The 25,253-nt window shown below is 47.3% G+C and overlaps 1 protein-coding gene across 2 annotated transcripts in view; it reads right to left on the bottom strand.

Annotated features, from left to right (window-relative positions):
• Zc3h7b (zinc finger CCCH-type containing 7B) overlaps positions 1–7,831 on the bottom strand; it is a 50,720-nt gene extending 42,889 nt beyond the window's left edge. Inside the window, exon 1 of one of the 2 annotated variants that reach the window (XM_028871218.2) lies at positions 7,511–7,831. The gene's annotated coding sequence lies outside the window, so the exon portion shown is untranslated. The remainder of the gene's footprint in view (positions 1–7,510) is intronic. The other variant, XM_028871219.2, reaches the window with a different exon arrangement.
• Between the last annotated feature and the right edge of the window lie 17,422 nt (positions 7,832–25,253).

Here is a 25,253-nt window from a genome sequence, read left to right as displayed (position 1 = left end):
TGACCTCTCTTCTATCAGTAAAACGGGGATAATCATGTCGAATACCTGTAGGATGATCTGGGGGATCAGCTGGGGTTGGCCATAGTGGAATTACTGGGTGGAATTGCTTAATCAGCAAAACGTTTTTAAAGTCCCCCTAGATCCGTTTTTTGTTTTGTTTTGTTTTGTTTAAGATTTGTTTTATTTGGGGGCTAGAGAGAGAGCTCATCGGTGAAGAGAGCTGTCTGCTCTCCCACAGAACCTGAGTCTGATTCCCAGCAACCACATGGCAGCTCAGAACCATCTGTAACTCCAGTTCTTGGGGACCTGATGCCCTCCCAGAGACACGCATGCAGGCAAAACACCGATACATATTAATATACATAAACAAATAAACATTTAAAAGACTAATTTTATTCTTAGTTACATGTGTATCTGTGTGAAGGTCGTGTATAAGAGAGCAGATTCCTATGGAGGACAGAAGAGGGCACTGGATCCCGGAGCTAGAGTTACAGGGAGTTGTAAGTCACTTGACATGGGTGCTGGGATTTGAACTCAGATCCTCTGGGAGCAGTATATACTCTTGACCACTTAGCCATCCCTCCAGCTCCACTTAAAAAAAAAAAAAAAAAAAAAAAAAAAAAAAAAAAAACAGTCTCCCTCTGTAGACCAGGGTAAAATCTGCCTGCTTCTGCCTCCAAAATGCCACGATTAAAGGTGCTTGCTGGTACCTTTTCTTTAAAGTTTCATTTTAAATTAAGTATATCTGTGTCTGTCCGTGTGAGGGTTTGTGCACCTGAGTGCTGGTGCCCATGGAGGCCAGAAGAGGGTGTTGGCTCTCTCTCTCTCTCTCTCTCTTTCTTTCTTTTCTTCTTCTCTCTCTCTCTCTTTTTTTTGTTTTTTGTTTTTTGTTTTTCAAGACAGGGTTTCTCTGTGTAACTTTGGTGTCCTGGAACTCGCTCTGTAGACCAGGCTGGCCTCGAACTCACAGAGATCCGCCTGGCTCTGCCTCCCGAGTGCTGGGACTAAAGGCGTGCACCACCACTGCCCGGCGGGGTGTTGGATCTCCTGGAACTCAGGTTACATGGGGTTGTGAGCCACCCAACATGGGTAGTGGGAACCGAACTTGGGTCCTCTAGAAGGGCAGCAAATGCTCTAACAACTGAGCCATCTCTCCAGCCCTGACCTTCTAGCGTCTTTCATTTAACTCTCCTGGATTATTATCAAACACCTCAAAGCTCAGGACTCATCAGAGCACGTTGGTGCTTGCCTGTGATCCCAGCACTTGAGAGGCCAGGGCATAAGGTCAACGCAAACCTGATGCCAACTTGATCTCTCTAGTCAGTGCCAGAGCTACTTAGTGAGACCCTGTCTCAAAATTCACACAATGGTAATCATAATAAAACAAATTTAAACATTTAGAAGAGGGCTGGAGAGATGGCTCAGGTCAAGAGCACTGGCTGCTCTTCCAGAGGTCCTGAGTTCAATTCCCAGCAACCACATGGTGGCTCACAACCATCTGTAATGAGATCTGGTTCCCTCTTCTGGCCTGCAGGCATACATTCAGGCACAACAGTGTATACATAATAAATAAATAAATCTTAAAAAAAAAAAAAAGTTTAGAAGAAAAGAAAAACAAACATTCTCAGGGCTCATTCCAGAAACGGAAGAACTCCAGTGCAGAGACTCCGAGGGCGGACAGTGACAGCGGCGGACTTCAGCTGGAACTCACAGCTGCCCCTACACTGTGGCCGTACCTGGTGACTTATTCCTCGGGCTTTTTCTATGCCTGTTCCTGGCCATCTCTGTCTCTGCTTGGCATGGCCTCTTTCTGGCCTTTCTTATCCTATCTTTCAAGCATTCACAATAGAAATTCTTCTAGGAAGACCTTCCACCCCAGGCGAAATAAGCCTGCCTCCTCCACACTGGGGAGTAATTCAATTTGACGACATAATGGCCGAGTGTGTCCTCCTGGCACGTCCGCCAGGACTGAATCAGAGCCAGTTCCTGTCCACGGGAGCGGAGGTTAATGGTCCATGTCTGTCTTGTGCCCAAGCTCCCCGCTCTTCCAGGGTGGTAAGCCAGGCCCCTAGAAGCCCCTAAAGAATGGAATTCCTCACATTTCCACACTCAGGACCATGCTCTCTCTACAGCTCTGCCTTTTCTGTGGGCTGTGAGAACTCAGATACTTCCGTAGACCGCTGGCCTTCAGGAACCTGCTAACCTTTCCTTGTGAACCCTTATGGCTACGGCATTTGCCAATTCCTACTTCCCTGGTCTTTGCTCTTGTCTCCATGATGACGGAGAATACAATGGACAGGAACACACTAAAGAGTCAGAATGGCTTGGGTTCAAATACAGTAAGGTAACTTTGGGGTGGCCACACAAATCTTGAGTCCCCCCCCGTTTCTTCAGCAAAATGCAGACACAAGTACTGACCCTTCACGAACTACAATTAGAGAAAACTAAGATTTAAAAAAAAATGTTTTAAAAAACCCTGACAGCAGTGATGCACGCCTTTAATCCCAGCACTTGGGAGCCAGAGGCAGGCGGATCTCCGTGAGTTCGAGGCCATCCTGGTCTACGAATTCCAGGACAGCCAGGGCTACACAGAGAAACCCTGTCTCTAAAAACAAAAAACAAAACAAAACAAAACAAAAAAAAGTTAAAGAAATTTTAAAAAGATTCACTACATCAGCCTCCCAGCACAGAAATAATAGAAGTTAACCGGGGATTTCCTTCCTTGGCCAAGCACCCACCTCCTCCAGGAAGCCTTCCCATGCATTCTAGGTTGCTATCTTGTCTTCTCGTCAGTGCGCTGACGCCAGAGTTCTTTTCTTTCTTTCTAAGTTCTCAGTTTTTTTTTTTTTTTTTTTTTTTTTTTTTTTTTTTGGTTTTGTTTTTCGTGACAGGGTTTCTCTGTGTATCCCTGGCTGTCCTGGAATTATCCTAGAACTGGCACTGTTGACCAGGCTGTCCTTAAAACTCCCAAGAGATCCGCCCCCTCTGCCTCCTGAGCGCTGGGATCACAGGCGTGGGTGCCACCACTGCCCAGCCTCAGTTTCATTTTTAAAAGACTGTGTGTGAACATGTATGCACACAGGATGCCCACACCTGTGAGCAAGCACAGACTCCAGAAGAGAATGCCAAGGGTCCTCCTCTATCACTCTCCACCTATTCCTTTGAGGCAGGGTCTCTCCATGAACCTGGCACTTATATAGAGGCTAGGCTCTTAACCATTCCAGCCCATTTCCTTACTGATTTTTCTCTTTCTTTTTATTTCCAGCCAGTCTACAAGGAGCTCAGTCCCAGACCTGCCTCACAGAGGCTTACTGGAGGTGCTTTTAACATGCAAGGTTGCACAGAACTCTGGGAAAGGATGAATATCTGGAGGCAGAGACCTACTGAGGAGTCCTAGCTCTCCTCTGTAAATTTCTAGCAAAACACCCAATTCTCCGAGCCTCAGATTCGTCATCTGGAAAAGACGTATTGAAATGTCTACCCCAGGACAGGCAAGATGTTCAGTGGGTAAAGATGCTTGCCACCAAGTGTGACAACCTGAGATGACACCTAGTACTCACACAAGTGGTCTTCTGATTGCCATACACACACCACGACACATGCACACCCTCTCCCAGTAAGTGGGTATAAAATGGTTATTTTTAAATTTTATGTGTGTGGGTGGTTTGCTTGCATATATATTTGTGTATCATGTGTGTGCCTGATACCTTCAGAGGCCAGAAGAGGGTTTGGTCTAGATGCCCTGAAACTGGAGTTAAGGACTGTTGGGAGTCACCATATAGGCGCTGGGAATCAAACCTCAGTACTCTGGAAGAGCAACAGTGCTCTTCATCACTGAGCCAGCTACCTCCCAGCCTGATATATTTTTAAAAAAGTAAAGAAAAGAAAAGTCTCGGGTTGGGGATTTAGCTCATTGGTAGAGTGCTTGCCTAGCAAGCACAAGGCCCTGGGTTCGGTCCTTAGCTCCGGGGGGGGGGGGGGGGGGGAGGAGAAAGAAAGAAAGAAGGAAGGAAGGGAGGAGGGAAGAGAGAGAAGAAGAGAGAGAGAGAGAGAGAGAGAGAAAGAAAGAAAGAAAGAAAGAAAGAAAGAAAGAAAGAAAGAAAGAAAGAAAGAAAGGTCTATCTGATTTAATTGCTAGGAAAGACAGAGGAGCCCACATACGTGAAAGGCCTTTTGTTATAAACGAAAGAAAAAGCACTACACATATACACATACTCTTTTCTTTCTTTTTTCCTTTTTAGTTTTGGTTTTGTTTTTTTTTTTTTTTTTTTGAGACAGTTTCTCTGTGTAGCCCTGGCTGTCCTGGAACTAGCTCTGTAGATCAGGCTGGCCTTAAACTCAGAGATTTATCTGCCTGCCTCTGCCTCCCAAGTGTTGGGTTTAAAGGCATGCATTACCACTGCCTGGCTATGAATTTTTTTTTTTTTTTTTTTTTTTTTTTTTTTTTTTTTTTTTTTTGGTTTTTCGAGACAGGGTTTCTCTGTGTAGTTTTGGAGCCTGTCCTGGATCTCACTCTGTAGACCAGGCTGGCCTCGAACTCACAGAGATCCTCATGTCTCTACCTCCCGAGTACTGGGATTAAAGGCTTGCTCCACCACTGCCCGGCTTAAGATTTTATTTTATTTATTTAATTTTTTTTTGTTTTTCGAGACAGGGTTTCTCTGCATATCTTTGCGCCTTTCCTGGAGCTCACTTGGTAGCCCAGGCTGGCCTCGAACTCACAGAGATCTGCCTGGCTCTGCCTCCCGAGTACTGGGATTAAAGGCGTGCGCCACCACCGCCCGGCTAAGATTTTATTTTTAATTATGTGTGTGTTGCCGGGCGGTGGTGGCGCACGCCTTTAATCCCAGCACTCGGGAGGCAGAGGCAGGCGGATCTCTGTGAGTTCGAGGCCAGCCTGGTCTCCAAAGCGAGTTCCAGAAAGCGCAAAGCTAAACAGAGAAACCTGTCTGAAAAAAAAAAAAAAAAAAAAAAAAATTATGTGTGTGTATATGTGGGTATGTATATATGAACGCAAGTGTAGGTGGAGACAGAAGAGGGGGTCAGATCCTTTGGAGCTGGAGTTACATACATGCAGTCGTGAGCTGCATGATATGGGTGCTGGGAACTCAACTCAGGTCCTCTGCAAGAGCACTTAACCACTGAGCCACCTCAATAGTCACCATCACCCCTCTTTTTCTTTAAGACAAGGTCTCAAGTCGGGCATGGCTGGCGGATCTCCGAGTTCAAGGCCAGCCTGGTCTACGTCTACACAGAGAAACCCTGAACTGGGGGGGGAGAGAGAGAGAGAGAGAGAGGAGAGAGAGGAGAGAGAGAAGAGAGAGAAGAGAGAAGAGAGAAGAGAAGAGAGAAGAGAGAGGAGAAAGAGAAAAGAGACAAGGTCTCACTATGTAGCCCAACTTGGCCTGTAAGTCATAATTCTCTTGCCTCCAACTCCTGAATGCTGGGAGGTATGTATCAGAAATCCTGGTGTTTGTAAGCACACATGCATGCACACACACACAGACACACACGTACAAAATGCTATAAACAGACTATCATTTTAAGGGTCTCCAACCTACCAATGATTGCACTGTCTCATACCTAAGAATCAAGAGATGAGCTCATCCCATCAAACTGGCCTCCAAAAAAATTCAACAAGCCACATTTCAAGCAGCCATCTAAGTTGGTTATAGCTCACAGTAACCATTAAACAGACATTATGGCAACCTAGGAATCACAAGGCCCCGCTCTCATCCTCAGATTCCTTCCTCCTGAAAATGGAGATTCCGACTTAGATAACTAGTTAGGAATCCTAGCTGGAAATTTCCAGCAAGATACCCAATTCTCTAAGCCCTCAGCTCCTTGGGTGGAAAAATGTCTACCGGGCATAACTGCCATGAAGGGCAGATGAGCCCACATACGCCCAGCTCAGGACACACACGGACACACACACACACACACACACACACACACACACACACACCACACACACACACACACACACCACACACACACACACACACACACACACACACACACACAGTCCAGAACCTGTTTCACCCAGGTTTGGGCCTGGCCATCATTTCTAGCTTGCAGGAGACTTCTATGGGAAAAAAGAACTGCGAAGACATCAGGGAGGGTATGGTTGTATCTGTGGTGGGGGAAGTCTGGTAGTAGAAGGGAAAGATTCTGCTGGAATTTCATGTCCAACATAGTTGCTAAATGTACTATAATTATCGCATTTGTGTAAAAATTCAAGGATCTGCATTCTGCTATTTTCATCAAACTGGATGGAATGCAGGCAACTCGGGAAAAATGGCAAGAAGTTGGGGGTTCTGATTCTTGTGCCCCAACACCAAAGTCCTGGCTAACAACTAAAAAACGGAATCCCCCATCACTTTGCTGTGGGCCCCCAAACACCCCCAGACTTAAAGCCTCTGCCCTCCAGGCCCCAATCTTCCCCTATCAATGTCTTGTTGGCACCTCAGCCATCCTGTTCTGTCAAGAAGGAACTCCTTCTACAGGATCCCCACTCCTGGGGCATGGGGGGATGGGGCTTTGTCTCTGTGCAGGACCCCTCCCCCCGCCCAGCCCGGGCACTTTACCAACACCTGAACCTGAGGGTGTCTAAGCGGGAAAGAAAAAGAGTTATGAGTGGCAGAGGGGACCTTCTGCCCGCTGAAGGGAGTGGGGGGTGTGGGGGATGGAGGAGAGTCGGCTCTGCTTCTTCAGGGTCCCAGACCTGCCAGGGCGCCCCTCAGTCGCCACAGTCCCGGCACCCTGCAGTCCTCATGAATTCCCTGCCTAGTAACTGCCCACCCCGGAGGCCTCTGAGGCCAGAGACGGATGCCACGACCGGAAATGCCCTCCTGCTCAGCCGACCCAGACCGCGCCCCCCTTTCCTGCCGCCCCCTCCCCCAGGGCTAGGCCCGCAGGCCCTGGATCCCCGGACTCGCGTGGCCGCCGTAACCGACTGGGGCGACCCATCAGCCGGCCATTGTCCCTGGCCCTCGCCGCGGCCCCTCCACCTCTAGGCATTGCGGAACCAAAGCGAATACAAAAGGAAAGGGGGAATCCCCACTGCCAGCCTCGGACCACCCCCTTGCAGTGGGATTCGCAAAGCATCCGTGCACCTCCAAAGCTCCAGACCCAGGGGAGACTGCTCCCCACCACCACGACAGAAGAAAATCCCAAGGCATCCCCTGGGGGCTGCAGTGGGGACCCAATCTCCCAGGCGGCAGGTGCCCGGCCACACAATAACTTTGAAACTTTGGGGAAGGGGTACGGGGATCTGCAGAGAGATCCCCCCAAAAAAAATAGTTCATGGCAATGGGGGTGCTATTGCTTTATTCTTGCAAAGCCGCCTTTCCAGGTGGCCGGGCCCCGACTTCCCGCGCCTCCTCCGCGCGCGGCCCTGCCCTGCCCTACCCCGGGCGCCCCAGCCTCGCGCGCCCCAACCTTGCGCGCCACCGGGGACGCGGTGGCTCGGCCTCTGCCCCGCGGGGCTCCGCCGCGCCAAAGCACTCACCTCGGCCGGGCTGCGCTCCCCGCGGGCCTGCGCCGAGCCCGATAAATGGTATGCTATGACTAGAGGTATGATTACGTTATTATTATTAGTAATAATAAGAGTAAATGCTATTTAATTACGGGCGGCCGCATCCTGCTCCCGGCGCCGCCGCCCGGGCAGCTCGGTCCATGTGGCTCCGGAGCGCTTTACTTTCATTTCCAGCCCCCTCGGCCGGCCGCTCGCGGCAGCACCCGCTGGAGGCTCCGTCTCCCTGCAGCTCTCCCTCCTCGGGTCCTAGAGAGCGCAGCTCCTCCTCGCCTCGTCGCGCCCGGGGTGGGCGGCGCGGGCTGCGCACCTGGGGGGGAAGGGGTGGGGAGTCGGGAAGCCCCCCTTCCCCGTGGACGGTTCATGCCTGGAATTCACCTTGATTTTTCTTTTAAACGTGCCCTTCCTTTTCCGGGCTTTTCTTCCGACAGTTCTGCATTTCTGGGAGGATGCTGGACCAACCCAGAGCCTCCGTGTCCACCACCCCAGTCCGAGGGAAAAGCCACCCTTGGCTTTCCAGGTGCTTCTCCAAGCCCCCGGTGGTGGTGTGCCCTTTTTGTTGGTAAGGAGGACTCAGTCAGTCTCATTTGGCTGAGGTTTCATGTATGAAAAGTTAAAGGGGAAAAAAAAAATCAAGGACACTTGTTTAAGAAAGCGAGACTAATGTTATTCAAGGAAGGGCCCATCATCATGGTGGGTTTAGGGACCATTGTAGTGGGTGAATTCAACGTGAACAACTAGGAATTCATAGGTAAGGAGCAAGGCAGGATTAGCAGACACAAATCTAAGAAGTTAGGCAAGATGTGATTTTGGCTAGCCCCACTTAATAGGATTCTTTTTAAATATTTTTAAATTCAGGTGGGTTTTTTGTTTTGTTTTGTTTTGTTTTTTTTTTTTTTGTTTTGTTTTGTTTTGTTTTTGTATGTATGGGTATTTGGGCTGCTGGTAGGTGTATGTACCATGCCTGTCCCTGGTGGCTGGCAGAGGCCAGAAGAGGGCATCGGATCTCCTGAAACTGGAGTTAGCTGTGAACAGACAGCTGTGTGGGTGCTGGGAATCTAAGATGGGTCCTCTGCAAGGGCAGCCAGAGCTCTTAACAGATGAGCTGTCTCCTCTTAGAAACTGGTCAGGTACTGGAACATCACCTTGAGGAATAGTGGAAGCTGAGGACCCTGAGAGATAGATATTCATGGTATTCAGAGATGAGAGGTAGAAATCTAGAAATCCCTATTCTAGTTTATCAGGATTCTTGCTAAAATTTAGACATTTGGGCCAGACCTGGTAGCACATGCCTTTAATCCCAGCACTCAAAGAAGCAGAGGCAGGCCAGATCTCTGTGAGTTTGAGGCCAGCCTGATGTTAGCAAGTTCCAAGATAGTCAGGACTACATAGAGAGATGCTATCTCAAAAAATAATGATATTTTTTTTAAGTAAAATAAAATTCAGACAATTCAGAGATAAATACAGAAGCCCAAAAGTCCAGGCCTTGTTGAAAAGTTCAGGGAAGCCTAAGTAGAATTCTATCATAGAAAGTCTCTTTGTTGGGAATCTTTCTAGAAGGGACTTAAAGTTGCCAAGAGGACCGAGGTAAAGGAGAGTTTAACCAAACAGATCTTGTGTAAGTATCCGTGGTCCTGCCTCAGAACTGGTAATAGACAGGCTGGATTTGAGTCCAGATTTTTTTTTTCCCCCAGAACTGAGGATCGAACCCAGGGCCTTGCACTTGCTAGGCAAGCACTCTACCACTGAGCTAACTCCCCAACCCCGAGTCCAGATCTTTTGATTCCAGATCATGTTTCTCCTGCACAGTGAGCACCTGGCCTGTTGATTCCTGAAGGACCCGCCCCCCAGTAAGCGGCCACTCTCTTTCCTCCTCTTCATTTTCTGCGCACGCAGGTGGATGTATATTTAATTTATTGAGGATCAGCCGTGAGGCTGGCAGACTTCATCTTTACAAACGTTATCTCTTCGACAAACACTTGCGCCAGACATACCCTTGGGAGCTACGGCTGTAACGGGGAGGTGGATTTTAAACATTGAAATACGCTATGGCAGGTGCCCAAGACGGAGAAGAATCTAGGGCTGTGTCTTCTCATTCAGTTCATGAAAGAATCCCAGAACATGGGTCTTAGCACACCCATCTCATAGATAGGTAACTGAAGCCCAGAGGTTAAGCTGTCTAAGGGGGCAGCTCTGACTCCAGACTTTGGGTATCATGCGTGACCTCTGGTAGTTTCTAATAACTGTCTTTTTAGGGCAAGTTGGAAAGGGAACAAATACTCATATGCTTTCCTTTTTCTTTTCTTTTTGAGACAGGATTTCCTCTATGTAGCCCTGGCTGTCCTGGATCTCGCTCTGTAGACCAGGCTGGTCTCGAACTCACAGAGATCCGCCAGTCTCTGCCTCCTGAGTGCTGGGATCAACCGTGTGCCACCATGCCCTGCCTGCTCCTGCGCTTTAAAAGATCTTCAGCTCTTCTCTGTGTGGCTGCCTTCTCCCTCCTCACTACCTTGAGATTAGCAAGCAAAAAAAACCCAAACTCTGGGATGAGGAGGAGGGGCAATCTCAGACGCAAAGGCAGAGTCCAGTGGCTCTCAGATGTCACTGATGTTTATGTGAAAACAAGCCCTGAGTCACTTGGGATAGACTGAAGATTATGGGCTCAAAGCAGTGACCATCTTGAGCCTGGCAACTTGAGTGTGTGCATGGGAGGTGGGGGATTCTGGGTAACGTGATGAGACTCACCTGGCTAACCTGCCGTTTGTTGACTGTCGGACCTCAAGCAATCTTCCAGTATCAGCTACTTCATATCTAGAATCAATATTTAAAAAACGGAACCAGCCAGGCGGTGTGGCCGACACCTGTGGTGGAGGCAGGAAGCAAGGGAATCAGGCATGTGAGACCGGCTTCGGCTAGCCCAAATTCTAGCCCCCAATAAAGACTGAACAGTGGCAGCTCTCCCACACCTCCTGTGCGACTTACACTGAGGGATCCCTGCCAGCTTACCACCTCAGGCACCGTTGTTAATTGCACTCTCATTTCAGGGATAAGGATACAGAAGCCAGTTGGATTACCACATCCTGCCTCAGATGAATTAGCTGGCAGGAGGCCTGAAGATTCTGCCATCCCAAGCTACTGGTGAAATACCAGATATCCTTCAAAGAGGAGTGTCTGTCAATTAAGGGAGATTTGGCTGGGTGCGAGCTTCTAAAGTTTTCAGTAAGACATCAGTTTGTTAGACTGGATGGCCAGATACACCCCTCCCCCAGAGGTGGGGTGCTTTGAAGAACAATGCCAAGAATCTCACACCAGTAGATTGTTTTCTGAGGAGTCCTGATGTTCAGCTGTGAGCCTGTATGTCCTCATGTCAAAGCCGAAGTAACATTAATAACCACTACCTATTTATCCTGAGCAAAGACATGCACGTGTCGAGTCTCACCATTTTAAAAGCCCTGTGAGGTAGGAGTTGTTTTTAACCCACTTTCAGGTGAGGAATAGACACAAGCAGTTAATGACTAGATCAAGGTCACACACATCTAAGGAGGAGGCAGGGTCATGATCCAGTTTTAGACTTGTTACCTGTCCTATAAGCCATGACCACTGTACCAGGATGGGGACATCTCAATTCTGGATCTGTCACTCATTACTCTCCAGGACTTGAGTGAGCTGCTAGAGGTGGGAATCTGAGGCTCATGCTCTGGACCTTGAGGAACTGACAAGTATATATCATTCATGTAGTTTTTCAGTGAGCACCTCTGTACCAGGCTTGGACCCTGTTATCCCCTCGGAGAGCCTGAGCACATGGCAACCTTAGTTGAAGTTGTGTTCAGGTTTGTTTACCAGATGCCAGGACCCACAGCTCTAGCACAGTCCCCGATCGTGGCCCTCCCACTAAAGATCTTAACTTGGTGACACTTAGGGAAGGATCAGGATCTGTTCACAAAGTTAGCCTTCAGTTCCTTCTTCCTCCTCTATAAATCGGGTGTGTGGTGGACTGAATGTGTCCACACATTGAAACCTCAATGTAATGGCAGTGTGAGGTGAGACTTTTGGGTGATAACCAACCAGTCCATGTGGGTGGAGTTCCCATGAACAGGATTAGTGCCCTTATAAGAAAAGACGCCAGAGGAGATTGCAGGTGAGGGTGCATCCGGGCGTGGTCATCTCTAAGCTAGGAAAAGGGCTGTCTGCACACCAAAAGCCTGACCCTGTGGCACCTGATCCTGGCCTTTCAACGTTCCAGATCTGAATAAATGCTCTATGTCACTCAAGTCCTCCACCCGATGGTACTTGTTAGTACAACCTATGGTACTTGTTAATACAACCTATGGTACTTGTTAATACAACTTGAGTTATCCTTGGGAGGTGGGGGAGGAATAAGATAATACATAGTCACACATGGCTTAGCAATGGGGACACACTTTGAGAAATCCATTGCTAGGTGATTTTTATCATCGTGCAAACATTATAGAACGTACTTACACAAACCTAGACAACAGAGCCTACAGCATACGGAGACTACACAGTATATGCTGTCTCGTGTGTTGTTCATTGTCACTGGAAACCTCATTATGGTGACTGTTCTTTTCCTATAGGGACTATGATGATTAATTGGGGGGGGCAGGGTCACACTATGTAATCTGGGCTAGCCTCGAACTCATAGAGACCTAAGTGCTGCAATTAAAGGCAATGACCCAGCTCGGTTATTACTTTTATTATATATATATGGATTAAAAACAGAACAAAACAGGGCCTTATGCATGTGAGTCATACACTATCACTGAACTACACTCTCAGTCTCTGTGAAGGTGAATTTTAGGTGTAACATGAACAGGCTGTAGAGTGCCCAGACATTTGACAAAAAAAAAAATAACAATAATAATGTCAACCATCATTCTGGGCATTTCTGTGAGCATGTTTTCTAGATGAGGTTAGCATTTCATTTGACAGCCTGAGGAAAGCAGATTGCCCTGTGTAGGGGAGAGGGGCCTCACCCAATCAGTGGGAGGTCTAAACAGGACATCCAGGCCTCCTCTGTGTCTTCAAGCTGGGACACCGGATTTTGTTTTCTGCCTTGGTCTCCAGTTGAAACATTACCTCTTCCCTGAGTCTGCTCACTACACTGCAGTTGGTGCCATCAATTTCCTTGAGTCTCCAACTTGCTAAATGCAAATCTTAGGACTTGTCACAGGGTTGGGTACAGAGCTTAATGTAGAGTATTTACAAGGTCCTGGACTTGATCCCCATCAGAGCATCCAGGATACGGTGGGAATTGTCAGTCTCCATACTCCTGTGAACCAATCCCTTACAAACAAATCTATCCATCCATCCATTCAATTAGTTCTGTTTCACTGGAGAACCCTTCTGCAGGGCCACTGCAAGGACAGGTAAAGCAGTATGTCTGTGTAATTGCTAATTTAAAAATTAAAAAAAAAAAAAATGGAACCAGGCATAGTGATGCATGTCTGTAGCCCTAGCGCTAAGGAGGCAGAGGCCGCAGATCACTGTGAGTTCCAGGCCAACCAGTCTCCATATTGAATTCCAGGCCAGCCAGAGTTCTATGGTGAGTGTGGTGGTTTGAATGAGAGGTCCCTCACAGTCTCATTTGAATACTTGGTTTCCTATTGGTGGTGGGGCTGTGCTATGTGGGCAGGTTTGGGGGCGTGGCCTTGCTGAAGGAAGTATGTCACTGGGGGGAGGCTGTGAGAATTTAAGGACTCCCGCCACTTCTAATTCACTCTCCGTCTTTCATGCTTGTGGTTCAAGATGTGAGCTGCCAGCAGTCAGTTCAGACCGCCATGCCCTTTGCTTGCTCATGGGCTTTCCTGCCATGACAGACTCATATCCCTCTTGAACTGTAAGCACAATAAGCCCAAATAAAGAGTTTTTCTTTAAGTTTCCTTGGTCATGGTAATTTATCACAACAGAAAAGCAGTTAATTAACACAAGTTAATACTAGAAAGTCGGCTATTAGCTGGGCCGTGGTGGTGCACGCCTTTAATCCCAGCATTTGGGAAGCAGAGGCAGGTGGATCTCTGTGAGTTCAAGGCCACCTTGGTCTACAGAGCGAGATCCAGGACAGGCTCCAAAGCCACACAGAGAAACCCTGTCTTAATACAAACAAACAAAGTCGGCTATTGTTATAAAGAACCTGGTCATGCTGTTTCTTGGACAAAGACTGTGGAACTTTGGACTAGGAAAATGGTTGAACACTGTAAGCAGAACTTAATGGGGTGCTGTAGTAGGAGCCTGAAAGACTAGTCCTGAGAGCAATATGGACTGTGGAGGGCAGGCTCAGGAGATTTCAAAAGAGAAAAATACTACCCGCAGGGCTGGAGGCCATTCCTGTGATATTCTGGTTGCTTTTTGCCCTTGACCTAAGAATTTGCTTAAAAAGCAATGGACTCATTCTTTGGGCGGAGACAATTTCAAGACGACTTAATATTCAATCAGTAACACGTTTGGTTTTGTTGAGACAGGGTCTCATTGTGTAGCTCCAGCTGGCCTGGAACTTGCTCTGTAGTGGAGAGTGTTCTTAAACTCAGAGAGATCCCTCTGCCTCCAACTCCAGGACACCAGGATTAAAGGCAGGCATGAGCCACCGTGTCTGGCGCGTGGTTCTTATTGATGACCTGTTAGGCTGTTAGGTCTACAGTGAAAAAGAACAAGCTGGGCAGAAAAAATACAAAATATACAATATAAAAAGGAAAGGAGCGGGGAGGGGGCATGGGGGGAGGAGGCCTAGAGAGATGGCTCAGGGGTTAAGAACACTGGCTGTTCTTCCAGAGGTCCTGAGTTCAATTCCCAGCAACCACAGGGTGGTTCACAACCATCTATAATGAGATCTGGTGCCCTCTTCTGGCATAAAGGCATACATGCAGACAGAACACTCTATATGTTCCCAAAAAAGTTAAATTCTTTTTTTTTTTTTTTAAGAGCATCATAGCTGGTGCTGAAAGGGATGAGATCAACATGGCTAAGGAGAGGCCTGGATGCCCTCAGAGTAAGACTTCCCTCTGCTAAGCTTCCAGTTTGAGGAAGGAAAAGACCTGGGGGGGGGGGGGGGGGGAGGCTCTTCGAAAGCAACTGCAAACAAACGCTGCTCCTAACGTAGTTCGAGGGGGTCTATCCTAAACTGTCTGCGGACTTGGCAGCCACAGGGCATGAAGGATGCAAGAGTGAAAGTGTAAATCTTCCTCTGTGGTTTCAAAGGGCCACTGAGGCCAGGCAGCATGTGACAGAGGAGTCTGTGCACGAAGGCCCTGAGAAGGCAGAAAGTCCTGAAAGGCCATTTGCTGTGGGATGATCCTGCGTACGCTCTGAATATGTATTACTCCGTTGGTTAATAATAAAGTTGTTTGGCCTATAGCAAGGCAGATACATTTAGGCGGGACAATCAAACTGAGGACTGGGATGAAGAAGGGTGGAGTTGGGAGAGATTCCAGTGAGCAGCCGAAAAAGCAAGATGCCAGAGGATCGTAAAGCACAGACCACATGCAATACATAGATTAATAGAAATGAGTTAATTTAAAAATAAGAGCTAGTGGGGGCCTGGAGAGATAGCTCAGAGGTTAAGAGCACTGACTGTTCTTCCAGAGGTCCTGAGTTCAATCCCCAGCAACCACATGGTGGCTCACAACCATCTGTAACAAGATCTGGTGCCCTCTTCTGGCCTGCAGGCATACATGCTGTATACATAATAAATAAATAAATCTAAAAGAGAGAGAGAGAGAGAGAGAGAGAGAGAGAGAGAGAGAGAGAGAGCTAGTTAATAATAAGCCTGAGCTATTGGCCAAACATTTTGTAATTAATATAAGCTTTTGTGTGTTTATTTGGGACCGAACAATCGGGGCAGAAAAACTCTGCCTCTGTTTACAGTCATTAAATGAAGCTGTGAAAGTGAATGAAGCCTGGGTTGCAATGGAGACCCCAAGATGCTGCAGATGCCAGAGCCATGGGACATCTGTTGAGAAGAGATACACACAGGGAGCAGAACCATCCAAGAGAGAGCGTGTTGTATACTGCATGCAGCAAAGCTGGAGGAGCGGAGCTCTCTAGGACCTGGAAGTGAGGCATCAGATGTTAGGGCTGGAGAGATGCCCCGGCAGTTTATAGCACTGGCTGCTTTTCCAGAGGACCCTGGTTCAATTCCCAGCACCCACATAGTGGCTCACAGCCATCATTAACTTCACTTCCAGGGAATCTGAATTCCTGTTCTGACCTCTGTTGGCAACAGGCATGCACATGGTATACATACAAACATCCAGGCAAAATACCCTTACACATAAAATAAATGAAATCTAATAAAAAAAAAATTGGGGGGGGGGTAAAAAAGCCCCAGACATCAAATGTGGAGCTATAATATTCAGAGTTCGCCCTGATGGTTTTCGGTCTCGCTTTGGTCCAGTATTTCCTCACTCTGCTCCCTTTCCTCCATGAAATGTTAATTATATCATGCACCATTGTATGTTGGAAGTATGTGATTTGCTTTTTTATTTTTCAAGGGGTTTTAATTAAGAGATTGTCTTGAGTCTCAAAGAAACTTTGGTCTTTTTTGGTTTTTTGAGACAGGGTTTCTCTGTGTAGCTCTGGCTGTCCTGGAACTCACTTTGTAGACCTTGAATTCAGAGATCCACCTGCCCCTGCCTCCCAAGTGCTGGGATTAAAGGCGTGTGCCATTACTTCCTGTGGAGACTATGGTGAAAGGCTGTGGGGGCTTTTGAAGTTGGACTAAATGCATTTTGCGTTCTGAGATGGCCAGGAGATATGGGGGTCAGGGGCTGGAAAGTGGTCTTTGAATGAGAAATGCCTCCATAGTCTTGGGTCCTCTACTGGTGGTGCTATTTGGAGCGGTTTAAGAGGTGTGACTTTGAAGCAGTGGGTAGCTGTTCCAGCTTTGACCTGGAAGTATTACTCCCATTGAGGCTTCGGTAACGGTCATGCCTAGAAGACCAAGCCGAGAGAGGGACCCTGAAGACCCGAGATCTGGATGCGCCAGCGCTCTTGGTTCCTGGATCCTGGACGCGGGAGGGAGCAGAGTTCTCCAGAGAACACCGCCTGACTGTGCTTCACCTTTCCCAGACCCTGTAACGTATCCCTTTACCTGTAAGTTACCCCACAAAATAAACCTCCCTTTTAACCACGTGGAGTGGCCTTAATATTTCAAGCAATATCTGGCGCTCACGTGAGGCAAATTCCAATGGCCTGGGTGGCTCCCACCTTCAGCCTCCTCCGTGGCTGCTGTGGCACACTTTCCACACTTACCACGCTTCCCTGTCTCTTCTTTCCTGTAAAATCCGCCCCCCCTCCCCCTGCTCCCAAACTCCTGGGGACCAGCTTTTTGTTCACCCCCCACCCCCCGCTGGCGGGCACCTGAACCCGCACGCAGAGTTCCATATAACCAGGGAGCACCTCCACGGTTCCATTCTGGAAAAAGGGAGCAGCTAAATCCGGTCTCGGTTCCCCTGCAAGCTTAGCCCCCCGACCAGCGGAAAGCCGCTGTGAGTGAGGCGTCCCCCCTCCTCCCCGATCCTACCCTAGCCCACCGCACTGTCCCTGGAGGCACCCTGCAGAGGCACTGAGGGGCTTGGAGCCGTGCCTGCCGGCAGACCTCCTGTCTGCAGGGCAGAGAGGGGCTTGGAGCGGCCTGGAGCTCTCCACACCCTGAAGTTCCAGGGGGTCACAAAAAAAACCCTGCCTCCGGCTGCCTCCTGCACACTCGGCTCCTGCCAGCAGCTGCCGCCAGCCAAGGCCTTCAGCTGCTTTGGAGCTATACCAGCGCCTCCTGCTGGCTGAGGCGCGCTACTACACCCCCAAAACCACTAAAAAGGAAGGCAAGTTAGGCAAGCCAGCGGGTTTTTTTTATTTCAAATAAGAGTACTTGATAATTTTACACCTTGAAACTGACTAACAAATTTTGAGTAATTCTTGTAATATGGCCGACAACATTACCTCACAAGAATTTAAAAACCTTTTTGCAGGTATGATGAATGACACTTTCCTGGAAATATATGACCTTCCTAAGGCATATCTGGCCTGTACCATTTTTGGCATTTACTGTAATAATTCACACAGTGTTCAAATACTAGTTTAATAATAAGAACAAAGATGAGACATTATTGGGACTGATACAGGCTTTAAAAGATAGCAATGAAGGTTTACATTAAAAGATCCTTTCTCTGGAATCTGCTAACCAGGATTTACAAAACAGGCTTCTTAGTTTGGAATCTGCTAGCTTAATACAAGAACTTCAGTCCATTAATAATAAATGTATAGCCAAAATTGATTTTTTTTTTCGAGACAGGGTTTCTCTGTGTAGCTTTTCGCCTTTCCTGGGACTCACTTGGTAGCCCAGGCTGGCCTGGAACTCACAGAGATCCACCTGCCTCTGCCTCCCGAGTGCTGGGATTAAAGGCATGCGCCACCACCGCCTGGCCCAAAATTGATTTTTATTGATAATAAATATGAATATTTAATGGATAGAACAATAACTCTCCAGAGTGAAGTTGTAACTACTCAGACACTATATAAGAAAGATTATCACTAACTGATAAGATAAGGTCCACGGAATCTTGTGTTTCTGAGGAACATAAAAACTTCCATGATTCCATGAGAAATCTTGAATCCCTTGCAAGAGAGGAGGTTCACTCCCTAGAACAGACCCTAGGTGCTCATTTGGAAGCCCTGAAAGAAACTCTCAGTAAACATGACAAGGGACCTAATAAGCAGAAAGACAAGACCATACAGGTTGTAACATCTCCAGATGGCTCCCATACAATGGCTTATCCTGTCATCACCCATGAGAAGCCAACAGATGACACACACCCTGAGCCATATGTGACATATACATTACAACCAATTTCAACAAGGGACTTAAAAAATATAAAGGAAGCGATAGTTACGTATGGGACACACTCCACATATGTTATCTTTTTGTTTGTTTTTTGCTTTTTGAGACAGGGTTTCTCTGTGTAGCTTTGTGCCTTTCCTGGAACTCACTTGGTAGCCCAGGCTGGCCTAGAACTCACAAAGATCCACCTGGCTCTGCCTCCCGAGTGCTGGGATTAAAGGCGTGCGCCACTACCGCCTGGCTCTGTTTAAGATAATTTGTATGTTGATACAAATACAGAACTATATTTGTTGTAATGCACATATATTTCTACTCTTATTTGAAATATTTGTATATTGATACAAATGTAAGTTTATATCTGTCATACTGTATGTATGTTCTACCTCTGTTTAGGATATTTTATATATTGATATATATTTAGGATTATTGTCATATTGCATATTGCACTATACATTCCTACCTCTGTTAAAGATATTTTATGTATTGTCACAATTTTGAAGTCATCGTCCTTTTACCATACATTTGCTTACAGACTGTTACCTTGTTTACATGAAGCCTTAGTCCTTAGGTTATTTAGGTAGATAAGACTTATAGATTTATAGTCACCTATGTTTGTCATTTCTGTAGTTGTGTTAGTCATTTTATCAAGATTTACAGATACATAGGTCAGATGGACAGGTAATCTTCAAACACTTCATGGACCTAGAGAATATGGCATTTACATAACTTAGAATTCTGTTGACATGAGACACAATTGCTCCTGGCAGCACCAATTTGATCCCGAGAGAATGTTGGGCTTCTAAGACATTTCCATTTGGAAATTTGTCTTCTTTGCACAAAATGGCCTGCTGAGCAAAGAACTGCCCTTGCCTCAACTGCTGACAGTACAAATGCAATGCTGTCCTTTCTGGACAAGCGGGACACAAGGAAAAGTGACTACTGAACTCTGCCAAGACAGAGTAAGATGGTCTTTCAGAATTCCTGCTTCTGAAAATGGTCTGTCAGATACTCTAGACCTGTAGCCAATTTGAATGCACCAACAATGCTGAGAAACATTAGGTGACTGTCCAGGCTGCCAGCTGTCTCGGTCTACTCTTACAAGATTCCCGAAAGTTGCTTGCATCCATCTTCCATTTCTCAGGTATCATTATATTCCTTCTCAGGTCTTTGATGGGATTGAAGACTAGCAGTTATAGTTACAACTTAGTATATATAGAATATCTTAGATAAAACATATTAAGTATTAGGTTTAGGTTTCTTTAGGATAGGACACCTTTTGGAATGATCTTTGTAACATGCCATTCACCTATGCTCCAGACTTCTCTGGATTTTAGTATGTGTCTCTTGTTTGATATTGTTTGTGTTGGTTGTGGTTCCATCTTATCTAGATCATTATCCCTTATTACTCCTGGACAGTATTTGATAATCATATAGTCTTGTATTAGGTTAGAACCTTCTTATTTAGACAAAAGGGGGAGATGTAGTGGGTCAGCTGTTCGAGCTTTGACCTGGAAGTACTACCCACATTGAGGCTTCAGTAACTGTCCTGCCTAGAAGGCAGAGCCGAGACAGGAGCCCTGAAGACCCGAGGTCCGGATGTGCCGGCTCACTTGGTTCCTGGATCCTGGATGCTGGAGGTAGACCGAGCAGAGTTCTCCAGAGAACACCGCCGGACTGCGCTACACCTATCCCTTCATTTGTGAGTTACCTCACAAAATAAACCTCCCTTTTAACTACGTGGAGTTGTCTTAATATTTCAACCAATATCAGAGTGTTTAAAAACTCCTGTCGTTTCTAATTCACTCTCTGTTTTGTGAGCTTGTAGTTAGAGATGAGCTTTCAACACCCAATTCATGAAGCTATGTCTGTTTCTTGCTGCCACCCCCTCCCTGACATGACAGATTTGTCCCTCTAGAACTGTAAGCCCAAGTGAGATCTTTCTTCTGCAAGTTGCCTTGGTCCTTATTTATTTATTCATATTTTATTTTTTAATTTTTTATATTTATTTATTTTATTTTTATTTTTTTTAAAGATTTATTTATTTATTATGTATACAGCATGTATGACTGCAGGCCAGAAGAAGGCATCAGATCTCATTACAGATGGTTGTGAGCCACCATGTGGTTGCTGGGAATTGAACTCAGGACCTCTGGAAGAGCAGTCAGTGCTCTTAACCTCTGAGCCATCTCTCCAGCCCCCTATATTTATTTATTTATTTATTTATTTATTTAAATCACAATGACCAAAAAGTAACTAATGCAGTGAGATCCTATCTCAAATAAATCGGCCAGGCATGATAGGGCATGTCTGTATAATTCCAGTACTTGAGAATGGGGACAGGAAGATTAGGAGTTCAAGGTCCCTTGAATTCAGAATCTCAACTGTGAGAGTTATATTAAAAACAAAACTAAAGAAGGCCAGCCAGGTGGTGGCAACACATGCCTTTATTCCCAGCACTTGGGACCAGGCAGAGGTCAGCCTGGTCTATAGAACGAGTTCCAGGACAGCCAGAACTGTTACACAGAGAAACCTTGTCTTGAAAAACAAAAACAGAAACAGAAACCAAAAAAAACAAAAAGTTACTTTTTTTATTTAACAGTATATAGGTGTTTTGCTGGTAAGTATGTTTGTATACCACATGCATACAATTCATGCAGGGGCCAGAAGAAGGCTTTAGGTGCCCTGGAACTGTAGTTACAGACTGCTGTGAGCCACCCTGTGGGGTCTGGGAATTGAACCAGAGTCTTCTGAATGAGTCAGTGCCCTTACCTTCTGAGTCCTACTTCATACATTTTGAAAAACACTCTTTAAGAGTAAGTTGTAGGCGGGGCGGTAGTGGCGCATGCCTTTAATCCGAGCGCTCGGGAGGCAGAGATAGGCGGATCTCTGTGAGTTCGAGGCCAGCCTGGTCTACAAAGCAAGTTCCAGGAAAGGCAAAAAACTACACAGAGAAACCCTGTCTCGAAACTCCCCCCCCCCCCCAAAAAAAAGAGTAAGTTGTAGGCCGAGCGGTAGTGGCACATGCCTTTAATCCCTTCCATCTCTTTTAATCAGTAACGTTCTTCAATTTGCATGGCACACAGAATTTTGGAACAGTACAGAGCAGTTAGTTTTCTGGAAGATGACCTTGGGTTTGTTTCTCCGTTGCTTTTTTTTTCCCCATGATTTGATTAATTTTATGAATTTGAGGAATGGGCAGCGTTGCCACGTCCTCAGTGTACCACGGTGTGATGCTGTGAAGGTTGTGTCTGTTCTGTTGTTGATGCTAATATGGACCAGTTGGTTAAGGTGATTGCCTGCAGGTTGTCTCTACTATAAAATGGCTATTTTTTCCAAACTATCTTGGAATCCTTGGAGTTTTCTTTCAATTTCCTGGGAATTAAAAAAAAAGTCTTTATTTTAGCAAGTGTATCCCTATTACAGCTGAAGACATGTAACTGCACGCCTTTCACGTCATCGCCTTTGTCAATAAAGTTGCAAGAATGAGAGCGCAAACCTCTACGGAAGGGTGCGCCGCTTTGCCGCATGGTCTGCTGGGATTTGTAGTCTGCGGGTGCTCCCGTCCAACAAGGTCCTACGTTATCCATCCGAGAAGAAGCCAGAAGCCGAGAGGGCGGGCGGAAAGAGAGAAGGGAAGTCAGAGCGCGGGGCTTCATAGGAATTGTAGTTCGTGAGGCGAGTCCAGCCATAGCCGGCACGGAGGGCAGGACTTCCCTTCCCGGTAGGCCCCGCACGCGGGCCCGGCAAAACCCGGCTCCGACTTGAACAAATCAAATCGAAGGAAAGAAACTGCCGGCTTTCAAAAAATCCTCCTCCGCCGCCATCATCGCCGGAGATCGTGGAGCTGGTGGTGTGCACAAGCTAGGCGAGCGGCCGCTGCAGCGAGGACAGTCGGGCGGGCTGGGCACCGGGACCGCCGTACGGAGGCGCAGTGACCAAGACCGGCCCTCACGCGAGCTCTCGAGCCGTCCCCGACGCGCGCGTTCCGTCGCCCCACGCGGCGCCGCCGCCTGTTTGCGGTGAGTCCGGGCCCTCATTGCCGTTCTGTCACCTGCCTGAGCCACCAGGGCCTGGGTGGGGCGAAGCGATCGCCTCGTGCCTACCACCGATTGACCTCGCTGCGCCCACCGCGGCCCCGCGTGGTGGGGTGGGGCGCTGGGTGGCGCTGACCCTTTCACATTTGGGGAAACTGAGGCCTAGTTTCCAAACAGATGTCCCAGCTGCCTCCCTTAGCGCTGCCGCCCGCCGTGGCGTCTCCTGTTGGCATCCGTCTCACCTGGAGGCGGTGCGAGGCCGCCTGGCGCTCCGGGTGGGGGCCCCACAGTCCATCGCCGCCTACCCGAGTCGGCCCACGTCCGCGCGGGAAGCCTGGCATGAGTCACTGCTGACGCTTTGCCGGGTCGATGGATGGCTGTGCACCTGAGGACGTCGTCTCCCACGCGGCCGCCCGCCCAGGAGGAGAGGGCGTTTGTGTATTGACCGTTTGCGTCTGCTCCCTCGCAGGCCGGTTGCGGACCTTGGATAGATCAATTCCATCCCTCTGTGCTTGGGTTAGTCATTGCTTAAAGGGAGTGGGGAGGGCCTGTGTGTGCCTGTGTGTCCCCGGCTCATGGACTGAGCATGTGCCTCCCTTCCGCCTGGAGTGTGGACCACCACAGTTTTAACCTCATTGTCCCATCTAAGAACTATAGGAGGTGGCTGAGTGACTCATCTTCGTGTTGTCATTTTTTTTTTTTTTTTTTTTTTTGAGCCCTTAAATATCAGGCCTTATACCGGGGACACTGTTCTGTCAAAGCAGTTTGATGCATTGTTATCTGCTAGAGACTCCCCCGGGACCCTCATACTGATACACAATCTTTGAAACGGCCTTGGTGACTTGAAGGCCTTTTATCTTTTCTCACTAACGTTTCCATCAGAGCCCCACTGGCCTTGAAGTTCCCTCTTCTCCCACAGCCTGTGCACATTCTGCTTCCTTTATAGGAAGGAATGCTCTTCCCTCGGTTTTTGCATGGCTCAATCTGTGATAGCTTTAGTTTCTTTACAGAAAACACCTTTAATTTTTCTACTGCAAATCGAAACCCTCAGCCCTCAAAAAGAAATCCAACAAAAACCAAAACCACCTTCCTTGCCCCTTTCTTGGTTGGTTTATGTGGGCTTTTTGTTTGTTTGTTTGTTTTTTTATATTTCAGACAGGGTCTACTGTAGTCCAGGCAGGTCTCAAGTCCCTCAGTAACTGAGAATGGCCTTGAACTCCTGATCTCTTGCCTCATCTCCTAAGTACTAGATCAGAGGTGTGCACCCACTACCTGGTCTTTTTGTGGTGATAGAGATTGAAACCAGGGCCTCACAAATACCAGGCAAGTTCTGCCATCGAACTGCCCCTTCCTCAATTCCGTGTACCTTTTCACAAGAGCCACAGAATCTTTATAAACTTATATACACACTGTGGCCCTATTCCATGTACCTTTTCATTGACATGCGAAATACTCTGTTTAGAATATAAGCTTCAAAGGGTATGTGATTTACTGCAGATCTCCTGGTATTTGGAACAGTGTCAGTACATAGTGTTCAGTACAGTGTTTGGTTGAATGTTCTGATGTTTTATTCTGAGTAGTAATTTATGCTTATTGATAAACTAGATAAATCAGGGTGCTCGGGGATACGATAAGGAAAAGTTTTGGGTGGCAGGCTGAGCCCAGAGGAAGCCTGGTATGGGGCGGAATATCTGAGGACCAGGAGGTTGGTGGGGCTTTTGCCTAACGCCTAGTTTATTGAGAATCAGGCTCTGACCAGCGTTTAGCAGGATCACTGTCTGCATGTGACCTAGCATTCAGAAGGTGACTGTTTAGTCCCCGTGTCCTAATCAGTGTTCTGTTGCTGTGAAGAGACACCATGACCAAGGCTACTTTTATTTAAAATAAAAAAAGTACTTAATTTGGGGGGCTTACTTACAGTTTCAGAGGTTTACTCCGTTATCATGTTGGGGAGCATCGTGGTCCAAATGGGCTAGAGTGGTAGCTGAGAGTACAACCTAATCTGAAGGCAGAGAGAGAGAGAATTCTAATATATGAGCCTGTGGGGGACATTCTTATTTACTTATTTATTTTGATTTTTCGAGACAGGGTTTCTCTGTGTAGCTTTGGAGCCTGTCCTGATAGAGGTCTGGGATACCACCCCAACACACACATAGACACCCTCAAACACAGACACATACACATCCTTTCTAATAAATCAGTAGATAACTGTGTTTTCCCTGAAATTGACCCCCAAGGGGAGGGTCACGGCAACCCTAGTAGCCCAGGCTGGCCTCGAACTCACAGAGATCCGCCTGGCTCTGCCTCCTGAGTGCTGGGGTTAAAGGCGTGGGCCACCTCTGCCCTCCTGGGAGGCCATTATTCAAACCACCTCCAGTTACCTGCCACATCCTCTTGGGGCATGGAGTTGTCCATTCTCTGTAAGTAGTGCAGGAGGTTAAGCCGACAGCCTCCTGCATGGTAGACAGGTTCCCTTCACTTAGCTGTGACCCTACTTTTCCATTCTGCCCATCTTTTCAGCTCCCAGCAGTGGGCAGCTTTGTCGCTGGTGGTCAGATTACGAAATATGTATTTGGTTGTGGTTCTGCCTCCTGGCATAGAAAACTAAGATTCTAAAGTCTTTACACTCTAATACTACTGCTGGTTCTCAGTCCCTTAGGTAGGGCTTGGATAGGTGGGGTAGTCATTAGAAAAACCCAAACAATTACAGGGTTGGGACTCTTACTCTTGTCCTGTATCCCAAGCTCAGATTTATCAGCGACACCTATGATTCAACCGTCATGCTTATGTAATGAATTCTCTATAAACCTCCAAAAAGGACAAGCTTGGAAGGCTT

Source organism: Peromyscus leucopus, chromosome 20 (genome assembly GCF_004664715.2).
Source record: "Peromyscus leucopus breed LL Stock chromosome 20, UCI_PerLeu_2.1, whole genome shotgun sequence".
Classification (NCBI taxonomy): domain Eukaryota; kingdom Metazoa; phylum Chordata; class Mammalia; order Rodentia; family Cricetidae; genus Peromyscus; species Peromyscus leucopus.
This window is presented reverse-complemented; position numbering and strand designations above follow the sequence as displayed.